The following is a 13,671-nucleotide window of genomic DNA, read 5'->3' as shown; positions in this document are numbered from 1 at the left end:
AGGAGTAATTACACCTGATTACTAGAAATTAGTAATCAGAAACCTCCCAACAAACTAAAGTTCAGGAACAGATACTTCACTGATGAATTCTACCAAATATTCAAACATAATTTAATACTTATTTTTCTCAAATTCTTCCAAAAAGTTGAAGAAGAGGGGGATGCTCCAAACCCTTCTTATGTGTCCAGGAATACCCTGATACTAAAGCCAGGCAAGGACACCACACATACAAAATAGAAAATTAGAGGCCACTCTCCCTGATGAAGACACACAAAAAACCTTGACAAAATATTAGCAAATTGAATTCAAAAATACATTAACAGGATTATATGCCATGCTCAAGTGGGATTTATTCACAGGAATTCATAGATGGTTTTACATCTACAAATCCATCAAAAGGATAGATCACATTAGAAAAAAGAAGGATAAAAATCATACAGTCATCTCAATAGCCGCAGATAAAGCACTTGACAAAATTCAACATCTATTTATGGTAAAAACTCTCAACAAAGTTGGTGTAGAAGGGAGGTACCACAACATAATAAAGGCCATATATGAGAATATCATAGGTTATAACATACTTATCAGTGAAAAACTGAAAACTTTTTCTCTATGATCAGGGGCAAGACAGAGTTCCCATTGTTGCCACTTTTGTTCAACATAGTATGATAAATCCTAGACAGAGCAATTAGGCAAGAAGAAGAAATTAAAGGCATCAAAATTGAAAAGGAAGAAGTAAATCTGTCCCTATCTGTCGATGACATGATTTTATATACAGAAAACTGTAAAAACTTCACCAAAATCTTTTATAACTAATAAAGAATTCAGTAAAATTGCATAGTATAAAATTGCTATATGATCCAAATAAATGATTCATCAACTGGTGAATGGATGAACAAAATGTGGAACCCCATAAAATGGGTTACTTTTTTGATGAGAAGAACTACTTATATATGCCACAAAAAGTATTAACTTCAAAAACATTGTGTGAAGTGAAATAATCCATACAAACTACTACATATTATAAGATTTATTTGTGTTTTAAAAATCCAGAGAAAGTCAAATTTGTAGAGACAAAGCAAGATCATTGTTTGTCTGGAGTTAGGGTGGATGGGGATATTAACTTCAAATAGACATGAGAGAATTCTTTGGAGTCATGGAAATTTTCTAAAATTAGGCTGTTGGGATGGTTGTACATCATAAATTTACTACAAATTATTGTACACTTACAATGGTTGGGTTTTTTGCTAATAAATGACACCTCAATTATGCTGGCAGAAAAACATCAATCTTTTTAAGAAAGAAAAAGAAAAAAAAAGAGATGAGAAGTCCAAGCACATCATTTTCAGAGATCCACTAAATTGCTTTTGTTTTACTGTGTGAATTAATCTGAGTAAAGTCCTATCTCCAAGTCTCACTTCCTAAGCAGGACATGGTTCATCTTTTTGTTGAGTACAGTCTTAGGAACCAAAGGAAATATGTTGGAGTGGTGGCTCTACTACTTATGAGCTGAGTGATTCGGGGAATATTTCCTAGGGCTCAACTTCCTTATATGAAGTGAAGTATTTTGAAGAAGATATTAAGGACAAATAGTTACTAAAATACATGTTAAATACATGTTAAAGCCAACCTAGCATTTTTTTCCTCCCAATAGTACTTGCCCCCTTCATTGTTTTCTGTTACCATGAATGAAAAGGCAGAGTGGAAAATTTCTCCATGGTACTTAAGGGGTGCATGGAAGGCTCCCTACACCAAGCATGCTCAACTACCTATTGAAGCATCTACATGTCTTCCTTTGATACCCCTCCATACATATACCCTGTGTCCAAAGATTATTCAGTTTTCAAGAGGTTACTATTAAATAGAAAAGTTTAGCTAAATTTAGACTCTGGGGATATATGATGAACAGGAAGATTCATAGTACTGTGGCAAGTAACGAAGACTATTCCATAACTGATAGCATGGGGTCACACAGTTCTTGCATGAAATTAGGCATTCCCACAATGACAGTACTGTGTGGGCTCTGGTTCTGGATGGTTCTGAGAACGCATATAATTTTTCCTCTTCCTTCCCAAATCTCAGTGAAGGAATGATGAATATGTATAGAAGAGACTATTCATAATAGCACTGAGGATGGGAGCAGGATCCACAGTGTTCCAGAAATATGATGAATTTTGAGAACAAAAACCAATTGATGCATACTGCTGAAAAGCTAGAGAAAAATACTGGTGCTAAACTGGGAAATGTCCTTTTCCAGCATAGCTGTGAAGAGACATCAAGCTTGAAGTAGGTAGACATTCTCTACAATCACTGGGCTAGTGTACCTAACATATATCTTCGTCTTCCTTGGCTCTTATCCTTTCAACATATACACACATGCATAGATCAGGAGGAACGGAGGGAAGAAAAATCCACAGTGTCCTTTTCTTCTAGTTAAAATGAAATCAACAAAACCTTGCTCTAGAAAGAAACTGAACAACTTGTCAGGAAAGATAAATGTTTTTAGTGTAAACTTTGATACCACCAAAAAAATCCTTACTTCAGCATTTCAACGGGTGTAAGGATCACCTTACTCTCTACACCCAATGTGTATGACCCCCTAATCCACTCCTCCAAAAATTTGGCCGTCAGTATTTCCTTTGGCTCTACATGGACCTGTCAATCTCTCTCTTCTGGAGAAGGGCAGTCATGAAAAAAGACCTACTCCAGAGAAAAAGGCTTTTGCCAGTGAATTTTATTAATAACATGTCTCTTTATTTATAAATACAAATAGCAGTTAGGGACTGCCAAGCATTTATGTAAGCTAAAAGCCAAAAACAAAAATTAAAAAGAAAACCATAACAGTTGATCTCAGGAAGATCAAACATGTTTTTCGTAAAAGAAAAACCTTTGTTTTTGAGAAAGAGTGCAGGCCTGAGTGGGGAGGGGAGAAAAAGAGGGAGGGAGAGAGAGAGAGACAGAAAATCCTAAGCAGGCTCATGTTATCAGCACAGAGTCCAATACTACTGGGGCTCAATTTTATGAACCGTGTGATCATGATCTGAGCTGAAATCAGGAGTTGGACACTTGACTGACTGAGGCACTCATGCACCCCGAAAGAGAAATCGTTTTAATAAACATTATAACTAGAGGAACTATTGATACATGAAGTAACATAGATGAAGCCTAGATGCATTTTGCTAAGTAAAAAATCCAGATTCAATCAAGATACCATATGATTCCACTTAATTCTGGAAGAGGCGGACTCCAGGGATGGAGAACTTACCCTGATTGCCAGAAATTGGGGCTCTTGAAGGCTGCAAAAGGGAATTTTTGGAGGGATGATGAAACCCTCTGTGTCATGATTGGAGTATTGACTAGAAAGCTCAATCATACTTGAAACCGCATGGAGCTAGAAATTACAAAGAGAATTTTGCTGTATGAAAATACACAAATGTTAATTTCAAAGTAGCATTCTCACAAAGACTAGAAAAGATAGCATATTCCCGAAAACCAGAAGAAACTACTAGGATGAAGAAACATTATGAAATAAGAACAAAATAGAACCTTCCCAAAATATTATTGTTGAAGTTAAAAAAGAAAACGTTTCCCTGTCCCTCCTTTTCTCTGTGTGCATCTATGTGCTTATGTGTTTTTGGTTTGAAAGTTTTGAGGAATAAGTATGCAAGATAAGTTAGTACAGTGGTTGTGGAAAATTTTAAATATATAGAGGAAAATAAAGACAAAGATAAAAGTAAGGACAATTTGACAGCAAAGTTAAGAGATTGGATAATCTTATCTATCATATACAACATCATTATGAAATGTATGTTTAGAAAGAGAAGTTAAAAAAAATAGGAAAGTAACCATTAAAAAAAGAACAAATCTCACAGTTTAAAATTGATATTTCAGTTAAGTGCTGAGCAGGGGAAACAAATGGGGTCTGCAAAGTAACACATATCCTAGTGAAAATGTTAATACAAAGAATAAAATTGCTTTCAGTGTGGAAAGTATTTATGCAGAAAAGGCTAGCTAAGAAATAGTTTGGCTGTGTGTTTCCTCAGTTTTAAATTTCATGGACTGAATTAGCTGCTTTTTGGTGTGGACGCCATGACTATCCCAAAAGATCACCCCTAACATTCTGCTTCCCAGAGCTGATCATCTTTTCTAGAAATTCAAAAGGTATCTAGGTATGGGCATATACTTTTATTGACAGCTTTCTGAAGCAAATTAGTCATTGAAAAAAATAAAAGTGAGAAGCCTATTTTTTTCATCCAAATCCCATGCTAAAGCTTTCTATCTGTGCCACATAAAACCTTTCCCATTATGATGTCTTAATGATTAGCAATTTGGAAGGTTTAGTCTGTCATTGAGATCAAACACTCTTTGTTTGTGTGCCTTTGTCATTATTTGATCTCGTCATATAAGAAACACTATGTTTTAGTCTAATTCTCTGCAAAACACCATAATCAATGGAAATGATGATAATTAAATCAAAAAGCTATTTTTTTTCTGACAAAGAGATTGTAGGCAAAGTCTCTGGTAGAGGCTACCATTATTAGCAGGTGCAGTGAGCTCTACACTTGTCACTTAATTATAATACTAGAGATTGCTTTTGGTAGTAATGCATTTTTTCAGTAGCTTTTAGTGTGAAAGGAAAAGAGGGAGTATGGAACAATGTGTAGCATGTTCACTTACCTAGTCTATTTTGTATTGCACTGATACTTACTTGCTTGTAACCACAAATGGCATAAAGATTGTTAAGAGAAACTCATGGAAATAATAGTGAATTTTAGTACCAATAATACAGCCAAATAGTAAAGAATTCTCTTTTAAAAATGTAACTGGTACTTTATCAACCAGTTTTGGGCATTAACTGGCTTTTCCAGTCTCTAGCACAACGATATCCTTAAAGTTCCTAGAAATCCTTGCATGATTCCGAATAAAAGAGATATTAAATGCTCAGTACACTTTCAATTAAGTCATTTTAGCACCATAACTGGACATTCTCTCACACATAGCTTGCCAACTGGCAGCTTATGAGCCAAAAACACGATGCTGATGATGTTGTACTGCGGTAGATAGTGTGCAAACCCGAGTTGTCAACATTTAAAAACTGGGATATTTAACCTCAGAACCAGACTTATTCTGCTGCTTTTGACAAATTTGAAAAGTGGGCTTAAGTTTTCTACAATAATTTGCTGCTAAATAGCAGCTGACCTTGTTTAAAATGACATATCCTTACTGCTTCTCCACAGACCGCCCACTGCCATTGTGTTATAGTAGCTCTCCGTGTTCATTTATACTACATTTGCCACCCTCCCCACTCCGTAGAGTAAGTGACCTCTTATGTTCTTTCCATCAGTTAAAAGGCAGAAAAACAATGGCAGAAAAGGAAAGCGATGTACCTAACCTGATTTCCTGCTCTAGAGCCAGGACAGATCTCCATAGTAAGGTCTTTCCTTTCACAATTCCATCTTACCTTTTTAATTTTTGAAAAAAATCAAGAATGGCTGTGTTTTGTATACATCTGATAACAAGCTATGCCATTAGTCTTCCTGAGGTTATTATAAACAAGAGTTTATAAACACTGCAAAGATAGAGGCATAAAAATAATCCTTGGCAAGAGATTGATCTGTGATACAGCTAAGTACTTCATCACTTGAAAAGTCACAACAAGTACAGTGATTTGCACTGTCAGTGTTTCTATGTGATCTTTACTGCTTTCTATGAAGATGTTTGATTCCCTACAAAATCCTTTATAGTAATTATAACTGGGTAAGAGGGAAACATCTTTATGAAACTGGCTTCTTATAGCAACTGAATTTTTCCAAACCAAACTCAAAATGTATGAGAACTAATTTTTCTCATATAGAATCTCTCTCTCTCTCTCTTTTTTTACAACTAATAAAATTAAAAATAAGTATTTTCTCACCCATGAAACAGTGTTTTCTAAAGACCTATTTCCAAGGCAAATAAACAGATATAGAAATATGTAGGTTACTTTAGGTAGTTTTAAGTTTTTGTGTATTCAAAAATAATAGGAATTAATTTTTTTAATTCAGAAATAATTGGGAAAGAGCATACAGGTGTGTTCCAGAGCCAAATAGATTTAAGAAGGGATAAATAGAAATGCAAAATGGTGTAGCTGCTATGGAAAACAGTATGGAGATTCTCCCTAAAATGAATAATAGAGCTACCATATTCTCTACCAATCTCACTTCTCCATATTATCCAAAAGAATTTAAATTGGGATCTCAATGAGATATTAGATGTCCCAGATTCATTTCACTTGGCCAAGATGTGGAAATGACATAAATGTCCTTTGATGGATAAATAAAGAAAATGTGGTATATACATACAATGGAATATTATTCAGCCTTTAAAAAGAGGGAAATTCTGCAATATGCCACAACATGGATGAACCTTGAGGACGATTGGTTAAGTGAAGTCAGTCAGTGACAGAAAGACATGTAGTGCATAATTTCACTTTTTTTTTGAGGTATTTAAAATGGTTAAATTCATAGAATTGGAGCAGAATGGTAGTTTCCAGAGGCTAGTAAGAGGGAGACATGAGGAATTCATGATTAACAGACATAAAATTTCAGTGAAGCAAGATGAATAAACTCTAAACATCTGCTTTACAACATTGTACATATAATCAACAATACCATATCACACACTTAAACATTTATAAAGAGAGTAGGTTTCATGTTAAGTGAGTGCTCTTACCACATTAAACATTTATTTACTTATTTTTATTTTTAAATTTTTTAATGTTTATTTTTGAGAGAGAGATAGCAACAGAGACAGAGCGGCAGAGAGGGAGACACAGAATCTGAAGCAGGATCCAGGCTCTGAGCTGTTACCACAGAGCCCAATGTGGGGCTCGAACCCACGAACTGCAAGATCATGACCTGAGATGAAGTCTGACGCTTAAACGACTGAGCCACTCAGGTACCCCAATAAAATATATATTTTTAAAAAGTGGTAGAAATAGTTTGAAAACAAACACGGCTCTTATTTCATTCTAAGGTCACACGTGATAGCTTTCCACATTGATATACAGTGCTCAGCTCTTTTAATTCAGGCCATTGCAGAAGCTTGACAGATTTATTTTTTAAAGATGATCTCCTGGTTTGTGGGCTCAAGTCCCATGTCCGGGTCTGTGCTCAGAGCCTGGAGCCTGCTTTGGATTCTGTGTCTCCCCCTCTCTCTTCCCCTCCCATGCTCATGCTCTGTCTCTCTTTGTCTCTCAATAATAAACATTAAAAAATTTTTTTTAAATAAAATAGTTTTCTTTAGTTCTATGCCTGAGTATAGAAATAAATAATGAGTGTCTGTAGTTATAGAGCCTCAAATGGTCTGTTATTGCTGGGCTCACGGAGTGTATGTTGTGGATGTAGAGTGGGAGAGAGGAGAAAGAAGAGTAAAATTGTTATTTAGCCCTTATTATGACCACATGGTCTCATATTATCCAGATATCGTGGGTCAACCTACACTGTGACAGCCAGGTGGCCATAGTGTCAGCTGATAGGTTATACATGGAAGCAGGAACCTAAACTTGCATGCTTTTTCCACTACTACTTCTAGAGGTCCCCAGGGAATAGATATGGGTTCTGGACATCCATGATGGTTGTGGCTGGTGACCTCAGTCAGACTTCTCTCTCTAGATATCTACTTTAGGTTTCTACCACCTGCCATCATGTGATGGACTTCTCTAGATTTGCTGCTACTTTGCACATATATTTTGTTTGGTACTGGATACAATTCTCTCACACACAGAAATAAAAATTTACACACAAAAGTCAATCACATTTATTTATGCTTATGAACAAAGGTAATTACATTTTAAAAAGTAAATCTCCATTTCTAGTGTTCATAGACCAAAGGAGCTAGTTTTCCTTACTTGCCAGTCTGCTGCCTCTAGCAGGGGCCAGCTCCCCTTTCACTGACAGAAGAGCTTTGGAACTTAACCCTAGTTGAAAACTCTACCCAACTTATCCCAGAAAAATTCTTTTTCATCCCCTCTTTTAATAAAGGCCTCCCTGTTTCCTGCTCCAGATAATGCCCTGAAGGAAAATCATTCACCATGACTTACAAGACTTGTTCTGGCTTACCTGTGTTCTCAAAGGTAGTCAAAATAATTGCCAGTGCACTTGCAAAGTCTGGATTATTTAACGTTAAATAACATACAGGGGGAGGGTAGTTGAAAGTCTGAGCAAAGACAGAGCAATCCAATCTGAATCCTATTCACAATATTCCTTCCAGTTTAGGGTAAAGAGAAGATCAGTCCCCTGGACTGCTAGATTATCTGGGATAGTATTTGGTTTTTAAAAAAATATACATTTTCATGGGCATTTACATTTGGATCCTTACATAGGAAACTTACTTTGTAACTTTGCTGTATCATAGTCTGGCTACCATGGACCAAATGTTTATGTCCCCCTGTTCCCTCAGCAATCAAATTTCACTTGTTGAAATTCTAATGCCTCATGTGATGGTGAACAGGAGGTGGGGACTTTGGGAGTATTTGGTTTATAAAGGTGGAGCCCTCAAGAATAGGATTTATGCCTTACAAGAAGAAAAATGAGGTCTTATTAGCTTTAGCTCTGCTCTCCACTATGTAGAATGCAAGAAGTCAGTCATCTTCAGACCAGGAAGTGGGCATCACCAGACATTGGATCTGCTGGCACCTTGACCTTAGACCTCCCCATCTCTAGAATTATGAGAAATGTTTTCTACATTTCAACAGCCTAGTCTATAGAAATTTTTTAGCAGCTCTAACTGAAACGTGGCTAAGTGCACACCCAACTTACACTGCTACATGAAATACATGGCATCTGAGTTTGAGATTCTGCACAGCGTTCTCTTTGCATTTTCTCCAGAAAAAAAAAAAAATAGGTGAGTGAAGTATTTGCTTTACTTTTGTATAACTAAACATACCAGTGTGGTTGTTTCTTTATACAAACAGGGCACAATAGTGGATTGGTGCTACTTCTCCAGGAAACAGAAAAATAACTGATGTTTTCTGGAACAGTTTTTAATTTCAGAATGGAACCCCTGCCTTTGTCGCGCCATTACATTCAAAATGAAATAGAGCATAGTAAAAGTTGTTACAAGTTTGTTGAACTTCCCCAAACAGAAATTTCTTGAATCCATATATTTGGTGCTGTAAACCTCAGGATAAAAATGAATTTTCTGAGCACTAAATATCAAGCCCTAAACGAATTTCATTCATTCAAGAAATATTTATTTAGTGCATTCAAGATGCTGGGCTCTGAAGGGCATAGAACTAAAGCTATAAATAAATCAGAAGTCATCACTGCCCTCCTGAATCTTCTAGTGTAGAAATTATCTAACAATGTGGTTGTGATGTTATTTGAGTGGTTTCAAATTCCAAAATGTAGAATATGAGTAATTTAGAAACCAGATAAAAAATAAACACATGTTGACTTAGACTGAACTTAATAACTCATACTCATTTAAGTCTTTGTGTCTCAAAAATGATTTCATATGAAGTATCTTTCTTCACACAGTGCTATCCAGTGGGTCACATTGTTCCTACTGTTACCATGGTTCATGTAACAAGGCCTTTCACTTTGCTAGTAATAGTTCATCTCCTTTTTCATTGTGAGAGCTATATATAAAGAGTAAAGGAGGAGAATAAGTGGGATGATAATCATAAGAGAATAAGTTTGTCAGATGAGTCACTTATTACTCAGAGGAATATGTTGTCTTAGTCTTTCTAAAAATCGCTTTTCTCTTTGTTCTGGCACAACTCCTGACTCATCACCCCGGAGTAGAAACCCCAGTAATCAGCACTACCAGTTGTACCCAGCGTGAGCAGATAAACCACATGAGGCAAATCACGTTTGTTCTTCCAACAGACCTGAGTTTTCAACTCTTCTTTGATTCTGTGGAGTGCTTGGGATCCATTTTTCTTGTTTGAATAATTTATAATCAATTTTTATAATTTATATCCAAAGAACTATAACTGAGACAGTCACCCAGAATTCTGTCACTTTATTGGGAGAAAAAAAAATGGCACATATAGTCTTGTTTACATGGAATTTAAGGGAAACAAAGCTTCAAGTTGCTTTTTATGACATCTTTGGTTTTGACTTGAACATAGAAAGAATGGGGTATCATGGGAAACTTCTACTTTTTTCCTCATCTTTTATCTGTTCTCAATGAGAGTGGAAGGTAAGTAATTTAGTAAGGTGTTAGGTGAAAAACTTCATTAGAAATTTCATGTTAAGAAGGAAATGCTAGAGGTTAGTCAAGTGGGTTTTCATCATAGGCATTTTAAATAGGTAATTCTATCAGTCTGAAATTTAAGTCATTCACTCACACCATATGGATCTCTCACAGTTAAGGTCACTCTTTCATAGAGACAAAATTGGGTTTCCCCTTGCATGATATCATAATCTCCAAATGTATTTCCTACACTGTGAATATACTATTTCAAATAAGCAGCAGATAAGCATGTGGTTGAAAATTATGTCACATAACTGCTCCAAAACTTTATCAGTGGACCTACCTGATGAACAGATTGCCTAATTGTCCTATATGTGGCTCCATTCTGAAGTTAGGATGTGATCTCAGCTACTGAATTGTATCTTATGTAACTTGTTTAAATTTGTCTTGACTTTTAGCTACAGTATCCTATAAGAGTATGCTTGACTGTCTGGCAAGAGTCCTACTTTACAGGGACAGAGACCAAAAAAATAAACAACCAAGTTCAAATCAATGAGATCATCCATTCTTCCATACCAGCAGGTGTCTTTGATATATGGAAGGTAATATAATTTGCTTTATTGTCAGTTTACTGTCAGTATCATTATTACGTTTATTGGTACATGTTATTAGCATTGTAGTTATTTTATTTTCATTGCCTGAGAAGAATGTGCCAGTATCACAGAATGAGCACGGGGGACAAATCCTTGCCATATGCATTCCAATACCCAACTCGGCAAAGAAAACTGAACTTCAAGACAGAAAACATGCCTATGGTGAAGTAAAAGCAAAGCAATTTCTTTTAAGGAAATGACGATGACAGCCATGCAGTATAGAAGGTCATTCATAAACCTTTTGAAGAAGTTCTTTCAAACTAATTCAAACTGTAGTTGTATAGTTGTTATGAGAATTATATTTAAAATCAAAGTTTTTTTTACTTATTTCATGTTTTGAAAAGTATGAAATAATTTGCTATTGTCATTATGGTATCACATTTTTTTTTTTTTTTACAAGCAGAGACTTTTTTTGGTGGGGGGTGGGGATGTGCTGGCAGACCCTGAAATTACAATGAGCATATATGTGGGAAAACATAGCAGTATAATATCCTATGCTGTGGAAATTGCACCTTAAAATATTCGTGCAGATTTTTAACCTTTCAGTATGTGAGCCCTGAAATTAGTTGAATACTTTGGGGATTTTAAGTCATGCTATATTTTGATGAAATTGTTTTCATTTTTTTAAAGCTTATTTATTTTGAGAGGGAGAGAGGGAGGGAGGGAGAGAGGGAGGGAGGGAGAGAGAGAGAGAGAGTGAGCGAGCGCACAAGTGCATGAGCCAGGGAGGGGCAGAGAGAGAGAGAGGGAGGGAGAGAAAGAATCCCAAGCAGGCTCCATGCTGTCAGTGCAGACCCCTATATGAGGCTCCAGCTCACAAACCATGAGATCATGACTTGAACTGAAACCAAGAGTTGGGCACTTAACCAACTGAGTCACCCAGGCTCCCCAATGATGAAATTGTTTTTTTTTTTTAATTTAAGGTTTCAGTCAAGTAAAAAGATGCCAGACTGTAGAATTAAAGGACCTTTGTAACTTTTGTCCATTATTCTTAACTCTCCAAGCTTCTTCATTTACAAACTGCGGATAATACATCAAAATTGATATTCTATGATAAAATATGGAATATGAAAACAATTCCAAATGAAATGGTTTGCACATGAATTGCCTATTGTAATTACTCTATAGAGGCATGTACTAAGAATCAATGAGGAAAAGTTCTACTCACCTTACATAAAATATATTACTACTGGCATATATATAGTCACTTGTATCTACTGTCAGGCCCTTTACCAGATTCTAAGAGTACAAAAATGAAAATTATATAATCATTGCCTTCAAAGAGTTCATGAGCAAGCAGGGAAGACACATTCTACACAGCTAACTACAATGTGTTAAGTACTATATTAATATTAGCAAAAACTTGCTGTGAGGAGAGCACACGGATGGGGATTATTTCTGACTGCATTATCAGGAAGGTGTCACTGAGATGGTGTTTTTAAAGCTGTTTCACAAATGAACAAAAGTTTTCCTGGTGAAGAATAAGTGGATGTTTGAGGCAGAAGGAGAATCTTGAGTAAAGACGTAAAGATGATTTAGGAGAGATGGTGGGTTTGGGATGAAAATAGGAGTGTAAATGATAAAATTTAAGATTGGCTTTGTAAAGCCATACGAACTTCAGTGCATATCAACTTGCAACAAGTACCAAGAAGAACTAGTTTTGGCCCCTATCATATAATCTGTTAATGTGGTTGCTATTGTTCTTCAGTGCATCAAAGCAGAAAGAATTTTTTTCAGTGGCCCAGAAATTAACTACCTGGATAAACACTTTTGAAAATAAAATCTTATAGTACTGTAGTTAATATTATTTTATCTATATTGGGGAAATTTGTGCTTTTCAAATACAGAATACACACGCACGCACGCATACATATATGTACGCATATATATGTATGTATATATACCCATGTACCTATATATGTATATATGTGTATATGTACTTCTGACAAAAAGGGTATATACATTTAAACTTTACATAGAATTATTTTTTAAAAAATGGCATATAATTAAGTGTTTGCCATAATTAAGTTTTTGCTAGAATTGATTTGGAGAGAGAGAGACTTAACACAAGACAGTTAATTCAAGAGAGAGATGATATAGTTCCAAATTAAGGCAGTATGTGTGAATGCAGGGTTGGGAATATATTTGACTAATGTTTAAATGGAGAATCTATTGACTAGGGTAAATAATTCAATGGGATAAACTAGCAAGTGTAGAAAAAATAATAAATTTTCTTTACTTGAGTAAAGTGATGAAACACAATGAGAACACAATTTGGAAAGAAAAAGATTTCAGACATCTTCAGTTTGTGTGCCACATGGACATTCAGGGATTGAATTATTTTGCTAGTAATGGAAAATAATATAATCCATACTATTTTGAAATGTTTTCTATTTATTAAAGTAAGAATATTTAAGAGGTATTTTATCAGCCATCTCTTTGTAACATCCTAATTCAAAACTATTTTTTAAAATTTTTTAATGTTTATTTTTGAGAGAGGAAGAGAGACATAGCATGAGTGGGGAAGGGGCGAGAGAGGGGGAGAAACGGAATCCAAAGCAGGCTCCAGGCTCTGTGCAGACAGCAGAGAGCAGGGTGCGGGGCTCAAACTCATGAACCGTGAGATCATGACCTTGGCCAAAGTGAAATGCTTAACTGACTGAGCCACCCAGGCACCACTAAAATTTAATGACTTCTCACAATAAGAATTTATGATTACTCTGTAGTCTAAGAGTCAGCTAGGTAGTTTTCCTGATCTGAGTTAGGCTCAGTTGATATCAGATGAGCTTTTCTTTTCTTTCCTTTTTTCTTTTCTTTTCTTTTCTTTTCTTTTCTTTTC

Source organism: Crocuta crocuta, unplaced genomic scaffold (assembly GCF_008692635.1).
Source record: "Crocuta crocuta isolate KB4526 unplaced genomic scaffold, BGI_CrCroc_1.0 scaffold643, whole genome shotgun sequence".
Taxonomy (NCBI): Eukaryota; Metazoa; Chordata; class Mammalia; order Carnivora; family Hyaenidae; genus Crocuta; species Crocuta crocuta.
This window is presented reverse-complemented; position numbering follows the sequence as displayed.